Source organism: Macaca fascicularis, chromosome 16 (genome assembly GCF_037993035.2).
Source record: "Macaca fascicularis isolate 582-1 chromosome 16, T2T-MFA8v1.1".
NCBI lineage: Eukaryota > Metazoa > Chordata > Mammalia > Primates > Cercopithecidae > Macaca > Macaca fascicularis.
In genome coordinates, this window is record NC_088390.1 from 78,747,901 (window position 1) to 78,775,652 (window position 27,752).

The following is a 27,752-nucleotide window of genomic DNA, read 5'->3' on the forward strand; positions in this document are numbered from 1 at the left end:
GCTTGGCTATTATTTCATGCTACCTTACATAGAAATCCAACTCCTGTATCTTTCCCTTGTATCTTTCATCTTTCTAATTTGTGTTCTCTCTTCCTTGAACCCCTGGTTTGTCTGTCTCTGTCTCACTCTCATTAGAGACACCACGGCCTTATGAGCCAAGATAGGCCAACTCAACTGGAAATGATGCTTATGGGGGCTCTGTCTGTTCTGCCTGGTCCTGGCCCCGCATGGCCTGGCCAGCTTGTGGCATCTGTGCCAAGGTGAGCGGGGGAGCTGGGCCTCGGCACCCTCCCATCACGACGGGGCCAGGCTGTTACCCAAGGCTGCAGCTGGACTCTCAGAGGCACGGGGAGGTCAGGCAGCAAGTTCACAGAATAGGCCACCCACACGGCACATCAGGGCTGCTGGACTGTCCCCAGGGCCAGAGCCGCTCTGGCCCTTGGCCCTGACTCGGAAGACTCCACCATATGGCCTCCCTCTGGGAGGGTGAGAGGAAGAAAAGAAGTAAACCAGGGGCTAGGAAGAGCCATGCTACCCTCTGAATGCCAGAGACCCTTCTTGGGGTTGGTGGGTATTAGATTTGCTCCCAGCAGGTCTGAGACAAGAAAGGGGGTGTCCAATAAATGAAATGGGTAACAGCTGATAGCAACACGATAGATGAGCAGATGAGATTGGGCTCTCCTTTCTGCTCTTCTCGGGTTGTCTCTCTCTCTCTCCAGCCCCTAAATGTGTTTCCAGGGTTTAATCTGAACTTCAAAAACCCTAAAGTTTTTGGGAGACTTCACACTTTTCTAATTAAAGACCCAAACTGGATTTTCATGTTTGCAGAGAACTTTGACCAAAAGTGTAGGCAGCAGAGCAAAACAGGAAGAGAATGATCTCTCTCTTGTTCTCTTGTTTTCTTGTTTCTCTCTCTCTCTCTCTCTTTCTCCTCCCCCTAAAAAGTACTGGGGGTTAGGGGAAGGAAGCAAACAAAACCTCTCTGCAGCTTTGGCCCCTAAGTCCCCTGAGCCTGCCAGTGTTCTGTTGACAGCCTTTCTCTTTCTGCGGTCCTATAGGCAAGAGTTCCATCCCTGTTGGGGCAGGGGTGGGGGTGGGGAGAGCTGGGCAAGGCTCTGGGAAAAGAGAGGAAGGAGGCAAAGAGTAGATTCTCTGGCACAGCTGCCAAGAAAAGAGCCCGAATGCCTCGTCTCAGCGGAAGGCAACCCTCCTGGACTCCCAGGCATGCTGGGGCTTGCTAAAAACCAGAGCCCTGGCTGGCAGAGGCGGTGGACAGGGAACCAGAATTCAAAGGGGCGGCCGAAGGAGGGGGTTGCGGGGGAAGAGGGGGAGGTTTCAGTGAATCATATAAATTAGAGACAGAAAGGATGTCAGGCCACCTTCATTTCCTTCCTCTTCTAATGGGAATTATCTCATTAGCCCCGAGCTTCCTAGAGGCTAACTTTAAATGATTCCTGTAATGGGGGTTTCAATGTACACTCCACCTCCCCATCCGATCTGACTCTTAGGAGAGCTAAGAAAGGCTCTTAAAGGAACAGCAACAAAAAGACACCAGTACTATTTACTGACCACTGAATATGTCATGCAACCTAAGGATGGCCCTTTCTCCTTCTAGGTCCACTTTTAGGAATTTATTGTGAGAAAATAGTCATGAATATAGTGATGAGCTGAATAATGGCACAAGCTCTTGCTCCCTTCCACTGCCTAATAAAAGACAGCCATGTTCTAATCCCTGCTATGTATGAATGTTACCTTATGGTATATGGTAAAAGGGACTTGGAAGATGGAATTAAGTTAAAGGTCTTGAGATGGGGAGATTATCCTGGATTATCCAGATGGACCCTAAATGTAGCTATAAGAGTTCATATAAGAAGGAGGCAGAGGGAGACTTGACTACAGAGAGGAGAACTCCACAAAGGCAGAGACTGGAGTGATGTGGCTCCAAGCCAAGGAATGCCAGCAGTCATCAGAAGCAAAGAAACAATTATTCCCTGAAGCCTCCAAAGGAAACCTGTCCTACTGACAATGACTTGGTTTTAGCTTAGCTCCAGAAGTCTCAGTCAGACTTCTGGCCTCCAGAGCTACAAGAGAGAATCTGTGTTGCTCTAAACCACCAAGTTTGTGGTAACTTACTACATCAGCTTCAGGAAGCTAGTACAGATAAAAATAACATTTTTGCTGCAAGGATTGTCATCAGAGCCTTATTTTACAGCAAAAGGGTAAAAAATATTGGAAACATAAAAAAAAACTATTAAAAAGTAACCATGTCATGTTCCTACAATGAAATACTAAACAATCAAGAAAATATTGAACTATTACTTAATGATAAAAGATTAACATCCTATAACTAAGTATAGTTCCTAAGTATTTCCATTTGATACATTTTTCTAATAGTAAGCATCTTATAATTCCTTCTGTCATTGTATAAGTTACACGTTTATTTGCAGAGTGGTATGAGTGTTAAGGATGGTTTGATCCCTTTCTATGAATAAAGATGCAGGAAATGGTGGAAATTTAGTAGAGGAGGTCAAACAGAGCAGGGGGTCCAGAGCTGGCATCCTTCTGGGCTCTGAAAACCCCCAAGGTTCCTGGCAAAAAGACTCTATACACACCTCATCCTGGCACCATGGGGCATCTGGCCTGCAGACCCTGCCCGCTAACAAATGAACGAGTCCAGTCTCCTTACCATGCAGCGCAATTCCCCAACCCCCCACCTCAAGTCTGTTTCTCCCAGACTTTTTCAAAGCATGGTTATTTTTGCTTCCTTACTCTTATCTGTCTCTCAAGGTTGGGTGGTGTATTCGTTTACTAGGGCTGCCATTTCAAGTTAGTACAAACTGATGGCTTAAAACTGTGAGAGAACTTATTCTCTCACAGTTCCAGAGCCCAGAGGGCCAAAATCAAGGTATGGAGAGGGTTGATTCCTTCTGGTGGTTTTAGGGGAGAATCTGCTCCCTGCCTCTCTCCTAACTTCTGCAGTCAATCCTCAGCATTCCTTCGCTTGTGGATGCACCACTCCAATCTCTGCTCCATCTTCATAGTGCCTTCCTTTCTGTCTTCTTCTCTTCTAAGGATGTGTCACTGGATTTAGGACCTGAATCCAGGATGATTTCATCTCAAGATCCTTAGCTAATTACATGTGCAAAGGCACTATTTCCAAAAAAGGTTAGATTCTGAGATTCTAGACGGACATGAATTTTGGGAGATCACTATTCAAACTATTACAGAAAGCCTTCAACTTCTCTTTCTCTTTGGAAACAGGGTCTCACTCTATAGCCCTGGCTGGAGTAAAATGGTGCCATCTTGGCTCACTGCAACCTCCACCTCCCAGGCTCAAGTGATCCTCGCACCAGGATCATCTACAAAAAATACAAAAATTAGCCACCATGCATGGCTAATTTTTATAGAGACAGAGTCTCCCTATGTTACCCAGACTGGTCTTGAACTCCTGGGCTCAAGGAACCCGCCCACCTCTGCATCCCAAAGTGCTGGGATTACAGGTATGAGATACCATAGCCCGCCTCCCTGCTCTCTCTCTAGTTTAGTTCATTTTTTTCTCTAAGTTTCAGTAATTCCACAAGGTCTTCTCTGATTCTTCCAGGTCCTATCCCTTCACAGAACTTTTCTGTAGTCTGCATTCCACAATTCAGCCATACTGCCATACTCCCATCCCCTGTTCATTGCCTAGGACCTACAGATGGAAGTATCCAAAGGCAGATGGACACTCCCTAAACGGATGAACTTCCCACCAACTGCAGGTGCCAATGTTAGAATGGGTAGCCTCAGGAGAGATAAAATTCTCCATCATTAAAGTGTCCAAGCAGAAAGCACCTATCTGGACAGGCTGGGAGGATGCTGTGGGTCTGAATGGGAGATGGAATTAGGTGGTCAAAAAGAGTCTGATTTTATTAAATATGAGAGCAAAGACTATACTCAAATAACTTCGCACAGTGCTGAGCACTGAAAAACCACTAAGCAGATGGGTATTACCCCACTAGGGATGCTCCCTTAAATCTCAATCTTCCTCCTTTCAACAAATGCATGAAACTCTACAAAGCAAAATAAACCATGAGAAAGAAAATGCTAAGACTGAGGCTATTTGTATATTCAATGGCCATTTGCAGACCACCTCCTTGGTATACTGCACTATGGGATAGAATCTGACACTCTTATGCGAGTCTGTCTTCTTTGACAGTAAGGTGACAAGCAGGGCATGGTGACATGAGCCTGTAATCCCAGCTACTTAGGAGGCTGAGGTGTGAGAATCATTTGAGCTTGGGAGTTCAAGACCAGCCTGGGCAACATGGTGAGACCCCATCTTTGATTTTTTAAAAAAGCAGCAGCAGCAGGTGATAAACCAGGGCAGATCCCATGCCAGGAGACCCCTAAATCAGCACCCCCAATGGTTACGTGACCTGAGAAAGGAAGTCAATGCCACCGGAGTGTCTAGATGAGCAGCTGGAGAGTCCCTTGGCTAAACCTAAGAGATGGGGTTCTGGGATCTATTTTTGCGCCTGCCCAACCCACTAAGGAAGGGAGAGAAGGCAGAGGAGCTGCTTTCTGCAGCAGCCAAGGGCAGGCTGTCTGCTCATCCTGGAGCCCAGACAAAGCACACCCACCCGGTGGTGATTTATCAGCCGTGGGAGGCCCAAGAAGCTCTTAAGCCGCAGGTGGGTGCCTGTAAAGCCACCCTCCCTGGGGAGCACAGACCTCAGGCCTTGCTCTGCTGCTAATCACCATAAGCACCCCGGTGCCTCAACCCCAATCTGGGTGGCCCTTAACCACTCCCACAGCCCTGTCACATGCTCGGTGATCTCAGCCGGCCTCACAGAAACCCTGTCAAGTAAGCAGGACAGGTGTTGTTATTATTCCCACTTTACAGATGGGGAAACTCTGGGGGAGCAGTTCGATGGTTTGCTCGGGGCCACCCAGGGAGCGCATGTCCCAATTCCTCCCATAGACTAGGCAGGCAAGTGGCATCCCCACTCCCTCTGTGCTGCCCGCCAGCGCTTGAGGGTTTTACAAAGGTGGCAACAAATACCAGGAATGTCTCTTCCCCCTGGGCCCTGGGCCCCTTTTTGGATGCTGGAGAGCCTGACTCACTAAAACTCCTGTGTCTTTCTGTTCAATCATCCTCCCTCCTCCCGCTTGACAGTTGGGAAGTGGAGGGGCAGGGCCCTGGCAGGAGTAGGCATAGCTTGTGCCCAGGCTGAGCCTCCCCCAGGAGCAGTAAAACATGCCTTTTGGGATCTGGGAGGAGAAGCTGCCCATTCTGTACTTTTCCAGACGTGGAGAAAGAAAGGAGAACGCGGAGCTGATTTGAACTCCTGGCTCAACTCATGAGCCCTGCAGAGGTCCTCAGAGATGAGCCTTGTGTTTTACTAAGCAGGCCCAGGAAGTGGTTTGGGGGACTTCAGAGCAGAATGGAGCAAGAGGAACACTGCCCTTGTTGGGAGCCAGAGGTCAGTGTGGTGTGAGTTAGTGATCCTTAGGCCAAGGGCCTCCACGGGAGGGTGGGGCCCCTGGACCCACATAACCCACGCTTCCCAAAGGCCTTCACTGCAGATGTGATGGAGCCACAGGAACCAGGACTCAGGAGGTGGCACCTGCAGGGCCAGGAGGAGAGAGACGTGCAGATGGGGCCAGCCCCTCCACAGCCCACTCCTCCTGGAAGCCCAGAGTCTGGCTGGCTCCTTGAACCTGATCTCCTAAACAGGACAAAAAACAAAAAACAAAAAACAAAAAACAAAATGTCGTTGTGATTTCCCCTGACCAACAAACTTCTTTTTCCCCCTTTCCCAACCCCTGTGGAATCTGCACCCTCAAGAGGCACCTGGGGAGCCACCAGCAACTAAGAGTTCAAGGGCCTCCTCTGCATTTGGGGTCAGGCAGAGAGGAGCCACAGCAAGGGAAGGTGAGTGGACAGTTGCAAGCTGTGAAAAGCCAAGCTGCCTCCAGGCATCTAGGCCTGCGTTTGGTTCCCATGACACTCTTACTGGCAGCGTTAATAACTAACCACGTCCCAGACAGGTGCTGGCGGCCTAGCCTTAGGAGTTCTTGTTCAGGGCTGGAAATGAGTCACTTCCCTTTTATAGTTTGCTAGGAGACTGAGTCACCCAGGGGCCGACCGTTTCACACAAGTTCTCACACCCTGGCCAACTAATGTCCATGTTCATACCCTAGACCTACCCATCTACCAGGTCAGCCGGGCCCAGTGGGGCTGACCCTCATGGTCTATGTCAAATAGCATCCCCAGGAGTGATCCAGTCCCTGCCTTCTCCCTTGGTCCCCCAATTCTCCCAATGGAGATGGCCCACTCAGCGTCCCAAGAGGCAGCTCCTGCCCGGGCAGCTGTCTGAGAAGGACAGAGTCTGACAGGTGGGCGCCCATGCCTGAGGCCCAGTTAGATCCACCTCATCTTTGACCTTCCTCTAAACATTGCTGTCGTGCGTCCTCAACCCTTTGTTTGGAAACCAAAAATACCAGAGGTGGAAAGTTCCAGAGCTGATGGACTAAAGGACAAAACTGCGATGCAGTAAGTCAGCTTCGTCCCTCTCGGGAAGGGCAGAGGCTGAAAGCAGGTAAACTGAGGTCAATGACTGTTAATACACTCCCCTACTTCAGGAGTCAGGTGGGAGGCAGGAGAGGTCACCGAGTCCAAGGCTCCGGGCACCCACACTCCTCAGGTGACTCTGGTGTTAATCTCTCAGGAGTAATCTCTTGATAGACAATAAATAAATGTCATTCAAAAAAACAAGCTCATATATATTTGTCAGTAACCCTTCTTTCCCACTCCCATATGGCCTCTCTTATGTTTGCCAGCAGGTGGGTACCCATGCCCAAGACCCAGTGACATCCACCTCACCTTTGACCTTTACCCTAAACACTGCTTTCATAACTCCTCAACCCAAGGGGTGCATTTGGTCTCTCTTTCTTAATTTAAAAATTAATTCTTCTTAATTATAAAAGAGAGTGTATTTAAGAGAAAAAGAAATAATGAAACTAAAAAATGGGAGGTTAAAAAAAAAAAACCTCCCCAAAATAGTTTGGGGATTTACTTTTTTTTAATCCTCAGAAAGTCCCTCTTGCTACCTGGTTTCTAAAACAGACAATCAACAGAGATGACATCAGATTAAACAGCACTGGGTGTCTCACTGCCAGGGGCTCCAGGCAGGTGTGAGACTGACAGGTTGAGAAAAGATGACACTATTTCTTCCCTTAGAAGATGAAAACCGAGGAGGAGAAATGACAGCAGAGGCTGAGCCCCGGGTGTGGTGGGAAACGTGACACCCTGCCAGCCGTTGGCCTTTTGGGTGAACTCCGCTCGCTCCTCTCCATGGGATGACACTGCAACCCAGCGCTTGTTAGCTCCCCCGTCTCTCTCTCAGGTATCACAGCCAAACTCAGCCCGGGGGCTCGGAAAGCTCCGCCTGTGGCTGTCTCACCTCCACAGAGCCCCCCTGGACTTTCCAAGCCTGCATTTTGAACTCTGTTGGCCGCGGCCGTGGCTTTCACTTGACCTCTGCAGAGAGAGAGGGGCTTTCCCTGGGACACACGTCTTGCACATAGCAGCTAAGGGCACCAGCCAAGCTTCGTCGATAGCACCAAGGGTCCAGATGCCAGGAGAGAGACTCCACCCCCGGAGGCGGCTCGAGAGTCCAAGTGAGTCATGAGGTCTGACCAGCAACCATAATGTCCCAGGGTGAAGTGGGAGGCCTGGAGATGGAGCCTGCGCAGGGACAGGAACCACAGTGACTCACAGTTGGACCCTGAGGGGAAGTTCCATCTGCAAGTCCTCTAAATGGCTCTGGTCCCCGGGTGAGCTCATCCCCACTGCCGCTGACACTCAGAACCAGGACTGGCTTCTTTCTCCCAGGGCCCGGGTTTTTCACTCTCAATTATGGTTATGGCAGAAACCAACATTCGAGCCGCAGCACCTCTCCCCTACCCACCACACACATACATGATGGATGGACCTGGGGAAAGAGAGTGTCCTCCTGGAGCGTCAGAGTTTTCATCTTTAAAAATAGTCCTTCCTCCTCATGATCTCACCACAGAAACTTTTGGAGCTATATGGTAGGGAATGTGACAGTTCTTTAAAAGGAAGTATGCGAAATCCACACAAGGCAGTAACATTGTAATATCACTGTTTATAACTGTGGCTCCAGGGACCCAGCCATGAGGCTACCATCTTGCTCCATCTCCCTGGGCCATTGGTCTGGGAACGGAAGAATGCAAGGCACTGGAGAGGAAAGGGTCCACACTGCCCAGGAGCCTGGCGGGATCACTCTGGAAACACACTCAACCTTGGGAGAAACACACAGCGAAAAATCCCACCACTCCCATTGCCCTTTCCTTTCTCTAAGCGTTTCCAACAGACAGCAACATGTACACAATTCTAAGGCTTCATCAGGTAGAAGGGGGTTCTGGTGTGGCCCTCAGCTAGCTCTCTGCAGTGTGCATGAACAGCAAGGTCCCCCAACAAAGGGCACCAGGCATTCATTCCCTTATAGATTCTATTTTCAGGTTACGTGCAATTACAGGAGAGTTGCTAATCACCACCAAGACGGGGCCGTCCCGGAAGCATTCTGAGAAAGACACGCTGGTTCTGTGAGCTCTGAAGCACCCTTAGTCTGTCCTGCCTGGAGGATCAATGTGGCCGGAGGATGAGAAAGACAAAAGAGGAAAGACGGCTGAACCAGTCATTCCTGCCGTGGTCAAGTTGTCCTTTCTTAGAGGGAGGAGGAAGACGGGAGGGAGCTAAGAGGCGGCAAGACAACAAGGAGACCCCGCAAAGAGCTTCAGAGGGGCCACGAAGAATGATCTCAAGCAGTATTAGCTGCTCCATGGCATGCTACTGTCCCGTTGGGTGTTCCCTGCACTCTGTACCCCTCAAGCCCTAACACCATCAGAACAGGAGGAAGGGTGCATTTGCTGTCTCTCTCTTCCTACCCATCTTCCCCTCTCCATTTCCTTTTTTTTTTTTTTTTTTTTTTTTTGCTGCTGGGGCTGCAATCTGCCAGTGTGACCCCTGGTGGCTCTGCAGCCAGGAGGGTGAGGAGAGTGGCCCTCATATGAAGCCACAACCCCAATGAAAGAGGCTATCCTGAATCCGGGAGTCACACGGTTGTTGAGTATCAGTCCCTGAGATGTGGCACCGTGGCGTGTCACCTCATCACCACCATCAATGTCATTCTATGGTAACGTGTGTGTGCCACTGTGTGCCAGGGACATAAACAGGCACATTCAATATCCCTCCTGCTTGGACCCTTCCCCCGCCCGCCCTCCCCTCCTCCTACTGGTCTCCCTGTTGCTCTCAGCTTCCCTGTAAAGAAGTCTTTTTCACACTGAGTTGGATCACAGCATGCTTTGCTCAAAACCCTGCCTGGCTCCCAGGTCCCTCAGAGGGAAGGCCCAAGGCCTCCGGGCCTGACCTGGTCTGGTGGTCACCGCCCCCTCAGCACTCAGCGCTCACTGAGCTTGATTCTCAAGCACACTATATACTCGCACCTGCTTTGGGCCTTGATGTACCTGCTCCATCTGTTTCAAAGGCTCCAAAACATCCTCCTGCAAGTCTGTGCTCAAATGTCGCCTTCTCCGTTCAGCCCTGCAAACTGCCCTCCACCTCTCTCCCTGCGTTGCACACTGGAGCTGCCTTTCCTGACTGTCTTTTTTTTTTTTTTTTTTCCTCCATAACACTATCACCTCCTTACATACTAGAAAATTTACATACTTACTATTTTTTACTGTTTAGCCTGCCCCACCTTGACAGCCAGTGTGGCTGCAGGACAGGAAAGGCAAAAGAACAATGATGGCTGACCCAATGCTTCCCGTCTTTCCTGGCCCCATGATATGGTTTGGCTCTGTCCCTATCCAAATCTCATCTTGAATTGTAGCTCCTATAATTCCCAGTGTTGTGGGAGAGACCTGGTGGGAGATAATTGAATCATGGGGACAGTTTTCCACATCCTGTTCTCATGGTAGTGAATAAGCCTCACGAGATCTGATGGTTTTATAAGGGGAAATCCCTTTTGCTTGGTTCTCATTCTCTATTGCCTGCCACCATGTAAGACGTGCCTTTTGCCTTCTGCCGTGATTGTGAGGCCTCCCCAGCCGTGTGGAAACGTGAGTCCATTAAACCTCTTTTTCTTTATAAACTACCCATTCTCAGGTATGTCTGTATCAGCAGCATGGAAATGGACTCATATACCCCATTAGAAGTCAAGCTCCATGCCAGCAGGATGGAGCCTGTTTTGTTCAGTGCCTGTTCTCTGCCTAGAGCAGTCCCAGTGAACAGTGAGTGTCCTGTAAATATCTATTAGGTGAGTGAATGAATGAATGAACTGATGAACAAGTGAAGGGTGGAAATGCTGCCACTTACAGGGAGGAGGCTATGCATCTTATGGAATGAGCTGGTCTTCAGGATGGGGTTCCCTGGGGAGGCGGGGAGAGGGCTGGCAAAGGCAGAAGGTGCTGCTTCCAGAAAGGCAGGCCTGCAGTTTGCCTGGAAATCCCCTTGGCATCACTCATCAACCCCCACCCCAATACACATCCAAACCCAAACAGTAGCTGAAGAGTAACTTCAACCATAGACTCTCTTTCCAGGCCCACGCTCCCACCGGTGAGTGCATGCCGTCATCTGGGCCCCTACTGCATGCTCCTTGGATCCCAGGATGACCAGTAAAGAAAGGATGGTGGGGAATGAAAGAGATCCCCTCTTACCCTCATCCCACTCTCAATGCACTAGCTGGGAAGGCAGAGCCAGCACTGCAGGTGAAGCTCTGAAGGTGAGATGGTGGGCAGGTAAAACAGCTGCCAGTCCCATGGACCCATGGCTGTGGGTTTTTAAGCAATGAGGTACACAGATGGTGACACAGGGAGGGGGTGTGCTGAGCACAGTGGCAGGGTGCAGTCAAGTCCAGTCTTGGGGTGAGATACAGACCAGGTGAGCTGGGCTGAAAGGATCCAAATGTGAGTAGGAAGTGATGGGAAGTGAGGTGGAGTGTCCAGTGAGATTTGGTTGCTCGGACAATAAACAGAGCCACGATGGTTTTTTTCTAATAAGAAAATGCCATGTCCAATGCTGGATTTCAGAAAGAGGCTTAGGGAAGAAACCAATAGGATTACTTTGGGGAGGAAAGACTTGGAGTCCAAAGGCTGGGGCCCCTTGTGGTTATCCCAGCTTGCTCTATGAAAGCCAATACCAGAGGGGTGGCTGGGAGAAGGGAGGGGAAGGATCAAATGGAAAATTGCTGTGGAGTCATTGTCAGGACTTAGTATTCTAGTGGGTGGGGGAGTTAAAACCAATGTCCACCTTCCTTCTACTTGAGCTGCGTGGAATAAGATAAAGATAAATAAGGAAGGGAACGAATAGGCATCCACTATGACCTAGACTTTGGATTTGGTTATTTCATTCAATTCTCAACCTCCCCTGAGGACAGGGTATTAGCATCAGCATCTCACAGATGAGGAAATTGAGGCTTTGTAATTTACCCAAGATCATATCCAGAGCTAGGGAGACTGTAAAACACAGAAAAAAAAACCACTGACATTCATTGTAAATGCATAATACATCCCAGGCACTGAACTGTATATTCTCCCATTTCACTTCAAAACATGGAAGAGATTATTTTTATTACCTCCATTTTATAAATGTGGAAAGCATAGTTCAGAAAAGTGAAGGTCACCAGCCCCAGGTCACAAAGCAAAGACGCAGTGGAAATGGGATTTGAACCCAGGGCATCCGGGTCTACACTCTACCGCTATACTAGACTGATAGTGACAAATTTGCAACATAATCTATCTAGTTCCAAAAATGTGTTTGCATTGTACAGCAACTCAAGCAGTATTAGCTGCTCCATGGCGTAATGTCCCCATTGGGTGTTCCCTGCACTCTGTAACCCTCATGCCCTGACACCATCAGAACAGAAGGAAGGGTGCATTTGCTCTCTCTCCTACCCCTTTTCCCCACTCCCTTTCATTTCCTTTGTTGTTGTTGTTGTTGTTGTTGTTGTTGTTGTTGCTGCTGCTGCTGCTGCTGCTGGGCCTGCAATCTGCCAGTATGACCCCTGGTGGCTCTGTAGGCAGCAGGGACAACCCTCTCCCAGGCTTCATACTACTTGAGATGATTTGCTTCCAATCAAATCTGACCATGTTCTGAGCTTCCAGCTTAGTACTTACGACTGAGACTTACAACCAGTGCTGTAACCGCTGTGGATGGTGGAATCTAGACAACCCTGGGCAAACCCAGCCCTTGCAGTAGGAGAGCGGCCCCTTGTTCCACATCCTGTTTTATTGGGAGCAGACTTCAGTTGGCAGCATGCCAGAAAGCCCTGATATCCCATATAACCCCATGGACAGTCTCTGTGTTTCTGAAGGCCAGCAGGTGCAATCCACCTGTTTATCTCCTGGACCCGCAGGCTTTGAGTCACCTGCCTCATGTTCTCCCTGCAAACTGCAAGACCTCTGTGCCCTGCAGGGGACTCAGTGTGCTCAGGGCAGGTAGCAGGACCTGTTGCATGGTGCCCCGGGGAGCTGGGAAAATTCACAGTCACTCGAAACAGCAATAGATCCCAGCAACAGTCCAGGCCTGGCTTCCTCACTCGTTAACTGTGTGACCTTGGGCAAGTGACTGAACTTCAGTCTCCCCATCTGTAGGTTGGGCATAACAGGACCTGACGGCTAGAGTTGTAAGAGGTGAAAATGAGTTGATTCAAGTAAAAGCCAGGAACACAGAGCCTGGCCTGAATTAATTGTGATGACTGTTTGTACTTATTAGCCCATGTCCCTGGGTCTCTCCGATGGCTAACTGCAAAGCTCCTGCCTGCCAACTGCTGCTCTGAGCTGGGGGCTTTAGGGATGTCTGGGCAAAGAGTTGCACTGAAGAAGGAGCAAAACCTCGAAGTAAGAAGAGCCACAGGGAGGCAGCTGTACTATGACTGCCAAGTGCAACTCACCTCTTTCTTGTCCTTCCCTGGTACAAAGCACCCACCGAGTCAGCCAGAAACCTCTGATTCCGCCTAGAAAAATAGGAGAAGAGTTACACCAGGAAACAAGATAACGAAACTCATCTTGAAGCTTAAATGTGGACGGAGTGGTTCCTCAGTACCAGACAGCTCCCCACAAGCACATAGGAGTTTAATAGCTGTTTATTCTTCCATATAGACTAAAACTACATTCATCAGAAAAAGGGGAGTAATTCATTTCCTATGCCAATTATGGATACGGCAAACTGAAGAATATTTTCAAAGAAATACAGTTTATTATGATCACAAACTTGACCTAGAATAAACTACGATGTCAATGGATATTTACACTGGATAGTAATTTTTTCAAGTTATAAAAATACTTAAGTTTACAATGGACATTTACTACAAAACAATCTAATGCCACAGTGCCAAGTTGTTCTGTTTTTATTGGGTCTTTTACTCCTATGATCCTATTTCTGAATTTTTATATGTTCTAATTTATTATATGTCTGAATTCACTCAATGGGATGACATATGAGGAGCGTCTAGTACCATGTCTGGTCCCTGTTAAGCACTCAATAAACATCAGCTATACTATTATTAATTATACGTTCCTGTGTGGGTTTCTCTTTCATTCCACCCATGTAATTCCTGAACAAACATACACAGATATCAGCATAGTTTCTGCTGCTAAAATAGATATTCAATCTTTAAACCCAACCTCTGTTCAATCTAATTCCGACACCAGGAAGAGTAGTATTTCAAAAGGTGTTTAAAGATAATAGCCCCATTCTAACTTTCCCCATCATTAGGCTCAAAGAAATCACTCTAGACCCTTAGGTTGGCAAATGAAAACAGAGAGAAGAAAGAAAAAAAGGAAAAAGAATACCATCAGATTTGAAACAGAAAACTTGTAACCTTCACACACAAGAGAAAGGATTGTCTCTGGCTGGTGTTTGTTCTTTTGCTGGGTGTACATTATACATTATCACTCCGGTAGTTTCTGAGTTACTGAGGACAGGGCTGAGCTGGTACCCTGCGGCCAACTCCATCAACCAGCACCTACCACCAGATCAGATTGGAGGTCCCCCTGGGCTCCGGCACCCCCAACCCCCACAGCAGCAATACATGTTTGCTGGGCCTGCCTCCCACTATCACACCCATGAACTTAACCCAGGACCAACCTCGAATGCATAGGCTCTTGAATGCAGGGCAAAGGAGGTTGACAGTTTTAGCCCTGATGAATCATGTAACACTTGGGACCTAACTGGCCAATGCTGGACCTACCCTGCAAATGCTAGAAAACTCACCAAAACAGAGCAAGCAAAACTTCACAAGACCCACCAACTCCAACCCTGGCATCTGGAATGGGTTGCTGTTTCTACTTTATACAAAGCCACCCCCATATGCAACCCATTTTCAGTTTGTTATTAGGTGGAAAGCATCCAATAAACTCATTCAAGCTAAAGCCCACCTGAATGGATGTAGCTTCAGTGTTACCCCTCCATGGGGGGTGCACACTTTATCCTGACTCAGTCTTGACTCTTCACCCTGTCCCCGTGAAGCCTCAATTCTGCCAATGTAATAATCGCAGGGATTGGGGAGAGAGAGTAGTGGGACACTGGAGAGGGATCCTTTTGAAATCCTACAGTGCGGAATAGATGAAAGAGGGGAGGCAGAGGCTTACAACCGAGGCTCTCAGACCTGGCTACTCATGGCAATTCCTGCCCCCTCCCCTGGACAGCTGGAAAATCATTCTGAAGCCTGAGCCCCACCCCAGAGGTTCTGATTGCTATAGGTGAGGCCTGGGCACTAGGATTTTTTTTTTTTTTTCTTTTTTAAGTTCCCCAGGTAAGTTTAATAAGTAGCAGATTCTGAGGATCATCTGGCCGTCTTGCTGAAATTTTGCATTCGGGGGGTCTGGGGTGGCAGCCTGAGACTCTGCCTTCCTAAACTTCTCCTGGATAAACCCAGCGCTGGGGGTCCTCAGAACATCCTGAGCTGCAAGGACTCAGAGGTATCCCCTCTTGCCCCTCCTATGCCCCTGAGGAACCTCAGGCAAGCTGACCACACCCCTACCTCCAGCCACAGCTTTCTCCTCTGTGTTGGAGAACACCACTTTTCCAGGAGGCCCCAGAGACGTGCCCCGTTGACTTCTCAAGTGCCAACTGGGTAAGAGACATTACTCATGTCCCAAGAGACAGCTGCCCCCTTCCCCCTTTCCTGTAATCCTGTTCGAAGCAGTCCAGCTTGTACCCTGAAGTGCACCTGGATCACTGCATCCAACACAATGGTTTGTTTCTGCTCTGGTCCTTAAAGGGAGTAGGGGTCTCTTGCCTGCTGGCTTTTTGCATCGGCAGGTTGACCAGGGCCACCAAGACGCAGGGCCGCCCAGGGAGCCTGACTCTGTCCGGGGCCCACTGGCCTTGGCATCTGCCCTGTGAAGCTCTTCCGTGACTTCACACACACCTCCCCACCACGTAGCACTGCCCTTACTGTCCTTGCCGCGGACGGCGGTGGGACAGGGAGTGGATGGCACTCCCTCGGAAAGAGGCCAACAGCAGCACACCACACCCGACTCCAAACCTCTGAGGGAGGCCACAGACTGCAACTGGCTACCCACAACCTGCCCCCAAGGGTCCCTCCCTGCCTCCCGCACCCCCCGCCCCACCCCTCCCAGTTCCTTCCAGACATTCCCAGGGATGCCTGGAGCCATACACCACCTAGTGGTTCCCAGCTCAACACCAGCAACAAGACACCTCCAACCAAGAGGGAAGAGCCCTCTCCTCCAGGACACCTTAGACTGAGGAACCGGGAAACAAAAGGCCCAGCAGGTGAGGCCACAAGGAGACATTAGGCTGGAATACGTCCAGTCCCACAGACTCGCCACCTTCTCCAAAAAGTGCACCAGGAACGCAGGAGGCCATGCCGGAAAAGGCTGCCACACGCTACAGGAGAAGACCAGGGTGGAAAGGGAAAAATACCTGGAACGGGAATGGGATGTCAACACTTTATGAGCTAGAGCCCCCTCTTTGGCCAGAATAAGAATTGCAGGTTGGGGGAATTCTTGGATATTCGGGATGGGTCCAAACTCAAAGTGGAGTGATTTCTCAACAAAACAGGCCAAGTAGTCAAGAAATCAAACCACTGGGTCCAATTTCTAGAAACCTACCCAAGGCCAACACATCTACTGGACTCCCAATACTTTTAGGGGGCCCAAGAAAATGTTCTAATTCTTTTTAAAACCAGAATGAATAAAACGACAGGAATACGAATGCCTAGATAACAACGAATCCAGCCTGACTTCTATTCATCCTTGTATCACTGTAATTGTAAAATACAATATTTGTTTATTTATTTATTTATTTATTTTTGAGATGGAGTCTCGCTCTGTCCCCTAGGCTGCAGTGCAATGGCGTGATCTCGGCTCACTGCAACCTCTGCTTCCCAGGTTCAAGTGAGTCTCCTGCCTCAGCCTCCCAAGCAGCTGGCACAAGCCACCACACCTGGTTAAGTTTTGTATTTTTAGTAGAAACGGGGTTTCACTATGTTGACCAGGCTGGTCTCAAACTCCTGATCTCATGTGATCCACCTGACTTGGCCTCTCAGAGTGTTGGGATTACAGGCGTGAGCCGCTGCGCCCAGCCGTAAAATACAATGGTTTTGTTTTTGTTTTTGTTTGAGACGGAATCTTGCTCTGTCGCCTAGGTTGGAGTGCAGTGGCGCGATCTCGGCTCACCGCAAGCTCTGCCTCCCGGGTTCACGCCATTATCCTATCTCAGCCTCCCGAGTAGCTGGGACTACAGGCGCCCGCCACCACGCCTGGCTAAGTTTTTGTGTTTATAGTAGTACAGACGGGGTTTCACCGTGTTAGCCAGGATGGTCTCGATCTCCTGACCTCGTGATCCACCCGCCTCGGCCTCCCAAAGTGCTGGGATTACAAGCGTGAGCCATCGCACCTGGCCCGTAAAATACAATTTTTAATGTTTTATTTTTATGGAGGAAGGGGCCTAGGAAGACAAAAGTGCCAAAGATCATGAACATCATCATGTGGTTCTGAATTTACCTACTTTTTTTTCCAGTCTCCAAACTTGTCAGCCTTTACTGAAACCCCTTGTTGAATGCTCTTTCTCAGAGACCCCCACTTGAGCCAGGGGACCCACCCCCACCTGCCTGCCATAGGTTCATCCTTTTTACTCCGGGTTCTATTGAAAGTTTTCTGACCCACTCCAGGCAAGTTCATCCCAGGCCCCGGCACCCTGGGCCTGTTTCTGGACAGGCAGAAGCTCCAACAGCTGCCACCCCCGCCTGTGTGTGAGAAGTGCAGACTGGCAGGATGGAGCAGCAACTCTGAAGGCCAAACACACACACTCAGCCCCCTGCAGCATAAACACGGAGCACACATCACACCCAGGCCTATAAAAGATAATTATACAATCTGATCTGGCAAATTAGTGCCACAGAATGTCTAATTCTCACAATGAATCCCAGGGTTGGATCGGCAGGAAAAATTAACCTGGATCTTTATTGGGATTTGCCCCCAGGTCAGGATTAGGGTTTATTTATCTCCTTTATTTTCCTGTTGCAGGAGGGTGGAAGGCCTTCTCTCCTGCCCGCCCCTCCCCACCGCATCCAGGCTTGGCTTTTTGATAAGCAGGCTGCCCGGTGATCTTTCCCACACACTACCTGACCCAGCTCAGCTAAAATCAAAGAAAGCACCAACTAGGAGATATGTGTGATGTTTTTTTTTTTATAAGGAAGAGAAGTTCAGGTATCCCATATCAAGGGATTCACTAGTTGGAACAAACTCAATACAAGGTAAACAAAAGAATGAACATTTCCAGATGGCAATGTACCTCCTAATTATTCTGGCCCGGCTCTGAAATGTTTACTTGGAGAACACTCACATATACACATTTCTCCAAACACCTTTTTCTTTCTTTCTCTCTTTCATTTGCTCTTCCTTTCCAAGGAGTCTTTCCAGAGGAGATAGTGATTAACAGGAGTCGGTGCTCATCTCGTATGCTCATTAAAGAGCTAGATCACCAAAGAATTGTTACCGCAACGCCAAGACAAGTTGACACCAAGCAAGGATTATCTTTCATCTAACAAAAACAAACCTGATGGCAGGCCGGCAAGTTCTCTCCTCTCTTTTACTGTCTTCCTGGGGGTTTCCCCTGCGGAAGATCGTTCCCTATCCAACCTCCCAAGTCAGCCCTGCAATGACCACACACCCAGAGCTTGAAAGACAAGGCTCCGGTCAATATAGAGGGTTAGCATTCACCCTTTCAGCCTACAGAAAATGGGAGTCTGTCAGAGAAATAACTCAAGCTTCCCTGCATCTAATACCCGTGTGAGCTACTCACAAAATTCTTAAAAAGTGCCTCTCTCTGAGACTGACCTGGGTGAAAGAGAAACTGTGCTTTTCTAGCCTTACCAGTGGAGGGTTACGGTATTTTGCTCTGGCGTGGGCACCAAACTCTTCCACTTTGGGCTAAGGTTTATCATATGTGGGCAACCTCACCCAAACAAATATATGTACAAGGGTAGAGGTGTGTATGTGTGTGTGCCTACATGTGTGCATATATATATTTTTTTGTTTTCAAGGACAATGACATTATGGAAAAACAAACCAGTTCTACACAACTGCCTCTGACTTAAAGCAATGAAAATGTTGTTTTCTTGTGCCTCGCCCAGAGGGATTCTAGGTGACCCAGTGAGAGGTGGCGGAAAGAGAGACTGGAACGTGCAAACCTACCATCAGCTGGAGTGCAATCTTTGTAGAGTTCTAGCCAAATCACAAACTCCAGCTCCAAATTGGGTGAGACGAGCGTGCACTTTTTGGAAGGAGATAAACACCCACTCCCCACAGGCTACATTGAGGAGCCTCACAAGGAGCTGAGAGAGAGCAAAGAAAAATCTCCCTCTTCCTGAAGGTGAACACAGGAGGATGCAGGCTTCATTCTGAACAGCCATCCATTCTAGGTGTGAATAGAGGCCATGGATGAGGAGTAAGAGAACGCTAAGGAGTCAGTAAAAATGCTGCAGACACAAGGACAAAACAATCTCAGCATATTATCAAATGATCAAAATCATGTCACACATGCATGGGTTCTACAGGCAAAGAGTTGCAGACTAAAATCTTAAGTCTAGACTTTTTTTTTTTTTTTTTTTTTTTTTTTTTTTTTTTTTTTTTTTGACACGGCGTTTCATTCTTGTTGCCCAGGCTGGAGTTCAATGGCACAACCTCAGGTCACTGCAACCTCTGCCTCCCAGGTTCAAGTGATTCTCCTGCCTCAGCCTCTGGAGTAGCTGGGATTATGGGTGTCCACCACCACACCCGGCTAATTTTTTGTATTTTTAGTAGAGACAGGGTTTCGCCATGTTGGCCAAGCTGGTCTCAAACTCCTGACCTCAGGTGATCCACCCGCCTCGGCCTCCCAAAGTGCTGGGATTACAGGTGTGAGCTGCCACACCCAGCTTAGTCTAGACACCTTCTGGGTGTCCGTTTTCTCAACTGAAAAATGGGGATAGCTGTAGTGACTACTTCTTGCCCCTTGTAAACCCTCTACAACCATAACTGTTATTTTTATTTGAGGATGTAAAATAGGACTATGCTTTTTTCTATATTGCTTGTTTCTCTCTATATAATTAATTCTAAATTAAACTGTGTATTCAACTGCTTTGCATATTTCCTGCACTATAGCAAGTAATCCATAAATGTTAGCTATTGCTAATACTGTAAAAAAAAATTATAGAATTGCATGGGTTATAAAAGCAAACTTGGAAGAAGGAAGCAAAAGGTTAGCATTAGTTATCTCTGGGTAGTCAGTTTAACAGTGATTTGTTTTCCTATTTTTACATGTCTAAAATAAACAGGCATTGTTTGATGAAGACAAAAGTGTCATGGTATTTAAAAGATAATAAAAATAAGATAGACATTCATTGTTTTGAACTAGAAATAAAACTATTAAGTGAACTTAAAAAAAAAAAAACAGTAAAAACAGAAGCTACAGACTTGTTTGCTACATCAGAGATGGATTAGAAATCAAGGATAAAGAGTATCCCCAAAAGGGTACTCTTGGGACCACCGACATGACCCAAAGTGAGACAAGAGCCAGACACACCCAGATGGCAAGTGCTGCTGTCAATTACAGGGATGGGAGGACAGTTCTTTCCACTGAATGATACAGTCAATATTGGCTTGAATGTGAACGTGACTGAGAATCCTAACCCAGCTGACAGGCTGCAGGCCACAGGGTTGAACAGACCTGCTCTGTGGCATTTCCCAAATACCTGTGCCATTATAGACAGACGGTTCTCACAACACCCGCCTTTCGGTTCAGGACCTACAGCCCCTTGCACTTCCCCACGCCTGTTACACAAGCCCAGGCTGGGAGCAGAGGCCATGCTAGAAATACGGGGTCTGTGGCCCCACATGAGCCCAGGAAAGCAAGAGTAGACTTGATCCTCGGATTCCTTCTGCTAACTCTTCAGGCTTCCCAAGAAGGTGGGAATTCAGGTGACAAGGGGGCCTCGCTCAGGTGCCCAGACCTCCGAAGCTCCCCCTTACTTTCTTGGCTCCCCTTCTTCCTCCCAGGTCCAGCACAAAGGGGAACCCGAGGCTCAGTCCTCAGCCCATCCTAATTCCTGTTGCTTCCCCTTTTCCTTGAAGATGTCCCAAACCCCTGTCCCGGACTTTTTTCCTAAGCCCCATTTTGCCAAATGCCTAGAGGGCAGGCTGATGACTGATTCCAGCCAGGATCTCAAATTCACCACATCCAAACAAATCCCCATACATCCTCAACCAGGCTCCTCTCAGCACCTCCCCATTTCAGGGAACTGAACCTCACTCTCTTGGTCACCCAGATGGGATGCCCTCCCCTCCCATAAAGCTCATCACTGGATCCAAGCACCTCTGCTAATGCTGTTCATGATCCATCTTCTCTTATATTCCTATGACCATCAGGTCTGGGATATTCCCATAATAATAATGTCATATGTTCCTTCCCTTCCCTTCCCTCCCCTTCCCTCCCCTTCCCTTCCTTTCCTTTCCTTTCTTGGTCCCTTCTGTGCTGCCCCCCCACCCCAACCACCACTCCTTCTCCTCTTTCTTTCATTTTCAGTTTTGAGACAGAGTCTTGCTCTGTCACCCAGGCTGGAGTACAGTGGCCTGGTCATGGTTCACTGCAGCCTCAACCTTGTAGGCTCAAGCAACCCTTACGCCTTGGCCTCCCGAGTAGCTGGGACTACAGACTTGCACCATCAGGCCCAGCTAATTTTTAAAATTTTTGTAGAGATGGGGTCTCCCTATTTTGCCCAGGCTGGTCTTAAACTCTTGGCTTAAGCCATCCTCCCACCTCAGCCTCCCACAGGGCTAGGAATACAGGTGTGAGCCACCGCACCTGGCCTCATCTCTTTACATATGTTCCTTTACTTAATTTCCTCGACAATCCTCCTTCATCTTGCATCATTTCTTGCCCTGTACACTGCTCTTCCATTCGCTATCTCTATTTCCATGCTGGAAATCTCCAAGATCTTTGATGCCTCAAGGTCTCTGTACTTGCTGTTTCCTTAGCTTGAAACATTTTGCTTAACTTCCAAAGTCTCCACTCAGACCACACTTCAGAGCCTAATCTAAAATCATTCTTGTTTATTTCATTTTGGTTTGTGTCTCTGTCCACGAGACTGTTAAGATCCTTGAGCGCAGACAGCTTGTCTGTTTTATTCTCCATTTTACAATCAGCACCTGAAACAGGCCCTTTTGGGGTTGAACGAATGAATGAACACGAGCATCTCTGGGTGAAAGATACGGCAAGGAGGTACAGGAAGATTTAAGACTTGCTCAGGGCCCTATGGCTGGTAAGCGGCCGTGTCAACCTTTGCACCAAGGTTCTCTAGATCCAGGGGTAAAGCTGTGAGTGACCTTCTACTGTTAAAGCAACACCCCATGTGGCTCCTTGATTTCAGATTTGCCTGTTCTGGTTCCTTCTACAGAGTTTTCCCAGCTGATCATTCTAAAACATCAATTAGTTCTTCCAGTCTCTGCTAAGTAGTTGTCAAGGGCTCCCTACTGCTTTCCACGTACAGACCCAACCTCTCTGCCCGAGGCCAGAGATGAGAGGCCATCTATACTCTGACCCCTTCTCTTCCCTCTCCAGCCTTGTTTGTAAGATGTCCCTATAGGCATCTTATCTCATCTCTACCCCGCCCAACACTAAAGCTCACTGCTCCCCACCACCTGTAACACCTTCCCTGCTTTGCCTCTCTGCAATACCTTCCCTTGAAGCCCACCCCAAGTCCCACCACCCATGAAAAGCCTCCTGATTTTCTGGCCCTTGGTGAAGGCTCATACTTGAGCCACAGGGTTCACTGCCTATGTCCCACACTTAGCAGTAAGCATAAGATAATGGGGGACCAGGCGTGGTGGCTCATGCCTATAATCCTAGCAATTTGGGAGGACAAGGTGGGTGGATTGCCTGAGCTCAGGAGTTCGAGACCAGCCTGGGCAACATGGTGAAACCCCGTCTCTACTAAACTACAAAAAAATTAGCCAGGTGTGGTGGCATGCACCTGTAGTCCCAGCTACTCCGGAGGCTGAAATACAAGAATCACTTGAACCCTGGGGGTGGAGGTTGCAGTGGGCTGAGATCGCACCACTGCAGTCCAGCCTGGGCAACAGAGCAAGACTCTGTCTCCAAAATAATAATAATAAGATAATGGGAAACAGGCTATCCATCCTCTTGCTCCAAAAATACCTTAAATTCCTTTAGGGTGGGTAATAGGCCTCATGTGTTTGAATTCCCAGAGCCTAGCACAGTGCACAACTCATTCTTTGGAGTAGCCCTGGTTAACTGAGAGCATGCTATGCCCTTGGCTCTGTGGTCTGTGGTCCTCCACCAACCTGTGCAGACAACCTCTGCAACAGCAGAGCTCTCTGGAGACTGCTAAACTAGAAGGGCTGGACTTTCTGCTCTTGGTGGCTTGTCCATCCCTCCAGTCTTTCCCAATCCACCTCCACCTGGAGCTGCTAACGACTGTCCAACTTTCAGCTCTCTCCCGGGTCTTCCTAGAGCAGAGTAGTCACTAACTTGAACTTACAGATGGAGCCCAACCCACTGTGCTTAAAAAAAAACAAAAAGTTTATGAGCCCATCGGGGGTTTTCTCCTTTAAAATCACATCTTTGCCCCTAGGGATACCCACTGAATACAGTGTCTGTAGCCATCAGCAAAGCAGAGGCCACAGAGGCCGAGCATCCCCTGGCAGAGATCATGATGTCACTGTGGTCAAACGCTGCTCCCAGCCTGTGAAGGCGGAACGACAGAAGGTGTCCTAGGCCCAGGTCCACCAACCTCATGCCAAGCCTTAGCCCCTATGTCTCGGTTTCACCATGTTTAAATGGAAAATAAAATGCTCCACTCAAAAACACTTTTCCAATGATATTTTAAGGAAAAATGAGATCACAGAAAATTAGGGAGGTAAGTTTAAATGGTGTGACCCCAAGCAACATTTTTTTTTTCAAAGAATCCCAAGAGGCTTGTTCACCAGAATGGTGGGAGGGGTGGGGAAGGACACTGGGGAAGACTGTAAGCCCCAGAGACCACCTGCACAGCAGCAACACTTACGCTAACGTGAAATGCTCACAATGCTACAAAAACCCACACCTATTGCACACAGCTCTGTCCTCCCCGGTCCTCATGCGCAACCAGACCCTGAAGTCCTTAGGTTTGTAAAAGCTGCCGACCGGCCAGGTCAACATCTGTCCCTGCCAGAGATACCAAATGTTTCCTAAACCCACCCCAAGCCCAGCTCACTGAGCTATGAATAGTTATTAATGTTAACTCACAGCATTAATTAAAAAACGTTCAGCCAGGCAAATTCTCATACTTTTAAAAAGTCATTTGGGTAATCGCCTTTCCATGCCGCAAATTTTCCAAACGACTGACAGGTTGACATTTCACAATGTTGTTTGTTTTAATCAAGAAGGGGGGGAAAGTCAGTGTGGTTCCCCAGTTCATTTTTCAGGTGCCTTGATTTATTGATTGGCAAATCCGCACTTAATAGCTATATAGCGAGGCTGGGGATGAAGGTGGCTCCCGCCGCCCTGGGTTGGTGTCTGGGCTGGGGAGGAGGGAAATGTCCGCAGGGCCATGCCCCAGCCCTTCCTCCCCCTTCTCTTGAGTTTTAACACCCAGCCCCCAGGGACCAGGGCCACACTGCATGACTCCCAACGCTTATTTCAGAGGCTCACCCTCCCTACCAGACAAGGGCGACTTCCTGAACCAACACCGAAGGCGGTGGTGCTGGTTCAGCAAACTCAGGAGTCGGGGGCAGTGTGGACTAAACCCTTGGTGGTTTTCCAACCTAGTCTTCAAAGCAGCAGAACCCACAGTCAAGCCAGTTCTATGAGTATGAATCCCATCTCCACTGTTTATCATCCTTGGACAAATGCTTTAACTTCTCTGTGCCTCAGTTTCCTCATCTGTCAAAAGTGGATATAATAATAGTATCTACCTACAAGTCTGTTCTGAGGGTGAAATCAATTAATATTTGTAATGCACTTGACATGGTTTGGCTGTGTCCCCACCCAAATCTCAACTTGAATTGTATCTCCCAGAATTCCCATGTGTTGTGGGAGGGACCCAGGGGGAGGTAATTAAATCATGGGGGCCAGTCTTTCCCATGCAATTCTCATGATAGTGAATAAGTCTCACGTGATCTAATGGGTTTATCAGGGGTTTCCACTTTTGCCTCTTCCTCATTTTCTCTTGCCACCACCATGTAAGAAGTCCCTTTTGCCTCCCATCATGATTCTGAGGCCTCCTCAGCCATGTGGAACTGTAAGTCCAATTAAACCTGTTTTTCTTCCCAGGCTCTGGTATGTCTTTGTTAGCAGCGTGAAAACGAACGAATACAGCACTTCAAACAGTATCTGCAGTAAAGTAAATGCTGTGTTTGTGTGGGTTTAAAAACCTCCCTTGTCCCTCCCAAACTGTAATCCAGGACCCCAACAGTCAACTGACAACAGAGTTGGATGTGCCCTGGCTGACGTGAGCAGGACAGGTTGGACCTCACCCATCGCTCTGGTGCCCTGTTTCCCCAGGGCACCACTGATGCCTCTCCAAGGCCCAGCCAGTCCCAGAGCACACGGTTTGAAAGCCACTGCTTATTCTAAGGACCATGGAACATCTTCAACTTTCTACTGGACACACACGCCTGGCCATGGCAAGAAGTCTTTTATGGAAAGCCAAACGCATTCTCCTGGCAAGGCCACGCGGAGCACTCCAGGCTCCCTCTCCAGGTGTCCCCCCACCCCCCGTGTCTGGCGGCAAATGGCTAATGACAGATGGGCAGCCAGGGGAGGCCTGAGGTTTGCACGGAGGCTCACACTCACCCCCCAGCGCATCACCACCAGGAGCACACTGCAGCCAAGCAGCCTAATGGAAACAGACAGCAGCGACCACACAGCCCTTAGGGAAGAAGGAGTTTTCTTAAAGAAAAAAAACATCACTAAGCCCTCAGGCAACCTTATAACAACAAAAGACAAGAAACTAGTGGGCAAAGACCTTGCTCTACAATCACCCACACACCATAAGGTATTTCAGCATTGATGGAACACCTACTATGTGCCAGGGATTAGACCAGGTACCAGAAATGCAAAGAAGAGAAGGCAGCTTCTAGGCTTTCCAGAGTGGAAATCTACTAAGAAAGATGATGCCAACTAACACTTATATTTTGTGATATGGATTATATATTATTTGTGATATGGATATACATTAATATATAGAATATGATCCATGTGCACACTGAGGCTGGGGGAGAAGGTGGCTCCCACCTCCCTGGGTTATTGGGCGGGGGCATCTGAGCTGGTGAGGAGGGAAATGGCCACAGGATCATCTGCCAAAGGGTTAACTTGGAAAGAAAGCTGTTGGGTGTATCTGAGTATGAATGGCAACTCTGGTATTCTTTAGCTGTGCCATCTTGGACACCGAGGTTTTTATAGCTTTTTAAGGCATGCACACCACCAGGCAGGCAGATAAATAGGTGATCAATTAATCGCCAAGGACAGGAAATGAGAAAGCCTGGCAGAGGTGGTATGTGAATGAGGCCATAGGGAGGTACTTGGCTGTGCTCAAAGTCAGATGAGTAAATGAAAGGAGCTCACAGGAGTGCAGGGATCGCGTGGCCTCGGGCCTGCATTTACCCTGCTTTATCATCTCCATTGGCAAGATCTGAACCATCCTTCCTCTTCCTTCCTGTCTCTCTGGGGTGTCTGGAGACACAGGAGAACCAAGCTGGGGGGCAGTGGTCAAGGGATGGGGAAAGGTTGAAGATCTTCGATTGCAGGAGGAAAGCCAGCTAGGAAGTAAAAGGATGATTCTTTTCCTTGAGGAAGCCATGTATGGGCAACGGTTGAAGGTGTCTTTGGGTTTATCAGAAAATCCTAACAGAAAAGAAATGATTTACCAGGTAAGAATGTGCAGATATTCTGAAACACTAAACTGAAATCCTAAAGCCCCATAATATGGCATCTTCTTTGCCAGGCTCGGCTGATTTTAAAGCCTCGTGCTGTGACCAGGAGCCTGATGAGAAGGTTGTTTAACTGGGTTCTCCTAATCCCAAGGCCACCCCAGAGCACAGGACGATGGGCCCCTCTTGGAACCAGGCAACCAGGGGAACCTAGGCCTGCTCCTCGTGTCACCCCACTGGCTTTTGTGCTGTGGTAGGAGTGTGGTTTTCAGAAAGTTACTTAAACCCAAAGTCTGAGATAAAGACAGAGATGGGAGCCTCAGTCATCCCATTCTAGGCTTCCGACATGGGACCTGCCAGTATCCCGGACACCTGCTAGTCCAATAGACATGATTAACCAGAGAGGAAGGCAGGGAGGAAGAAGGTGGGGAGCAAAGCAATAGAGGTCTGACCCTCCTCCTGAAAGTCTCAGAAACCCCAAACATGTGGTTCAACAGCCTCTTGAGGAGTATCACTTTGCACACTATGGCATGCGTATAAAGGAGCAAAGAATAAACATATGCCTTGCCTCCAAGGGCTTACAGTCAAATGCAGAAACTCAACGTAGCCCAACTCCACAGTGCACATATACAGGCTGTAGAATCATGCATGAAACCAAGACACGTGCAAGCAAAGTTTTACCAACGTATGCAAGTCAAGGTTCAAGTTTATAACCGAAGAGGCGGAGATTGGGTATGCCAATTGCCTTAAATGTTTCAGGAAAAAAAAAAAAATAGGTAGAATTTCAAATTAATGTAGGCATCAGTACAAGCTTAGGACTATTGGTTTCCAGTATCATTTAGTATACATTCAACTCTTTCTACTGGGCTGTTCGGAGTCCCACATCGTCTGCCTCCAACTCTCACGGCTTGTAAGTTTCTAGCTGGGTTTGTATTACAAGAACTTTGTAGGCTTATGTTTCTGTTAAGATGGATGCCTCTTGAAGGCATGGTCCAGAACCAACTATCTTTTTCTGTTGTGAGATGAATGTAAAACATTTCAGAGTTTCACCTTAAGAAATCCTACTCCGGCCAGGCATCGTGGCTCACACCTGTAATCCCAGCACTTTGGGAGGCCGAGATGGGTGGATCACCTGAGGTCAGGAGTTCGAGACCAGCCTGGCCAACATGGTGAAACCCCGTCTCTACAAAAAATACAAAAAATTAGCTGGGCGTGGTGGCAGGCACCTGTAATCCCAGCTACTCAGGAGGCTGAGGCAGGAGAATCTCTTGAACCTGGGAGGCAGAGGTTGCAGTGAACTGATATCGTGCCAT

The 27,752-nt window shown here is 48.4% G+C and overlaps 1 long non-coding RNA gene across 1 annotated transcript in view; it reads right to left on the reverse strand.

Annotated features, from left to right (window-relative positions):
* The window catches only part of LOC107127852 (uncharacterized), a 187,307-nt gene that overhangs the window by 11,968 nt on the left and 147,587 nt on the right, over nucleotides 1-27,752 (reverse strand). Inside the window, exon 2 of the long non-coding RNA XR_001486156.3 lies at nucleotides 12,957-13,019. This is a non-coding gene — a long non-coding RNA (uncharacterized lncRNA). The remainder of the gene's footprint in view (nucleotides 1-12,956; nucleotides 13,020-27,752) is intronic.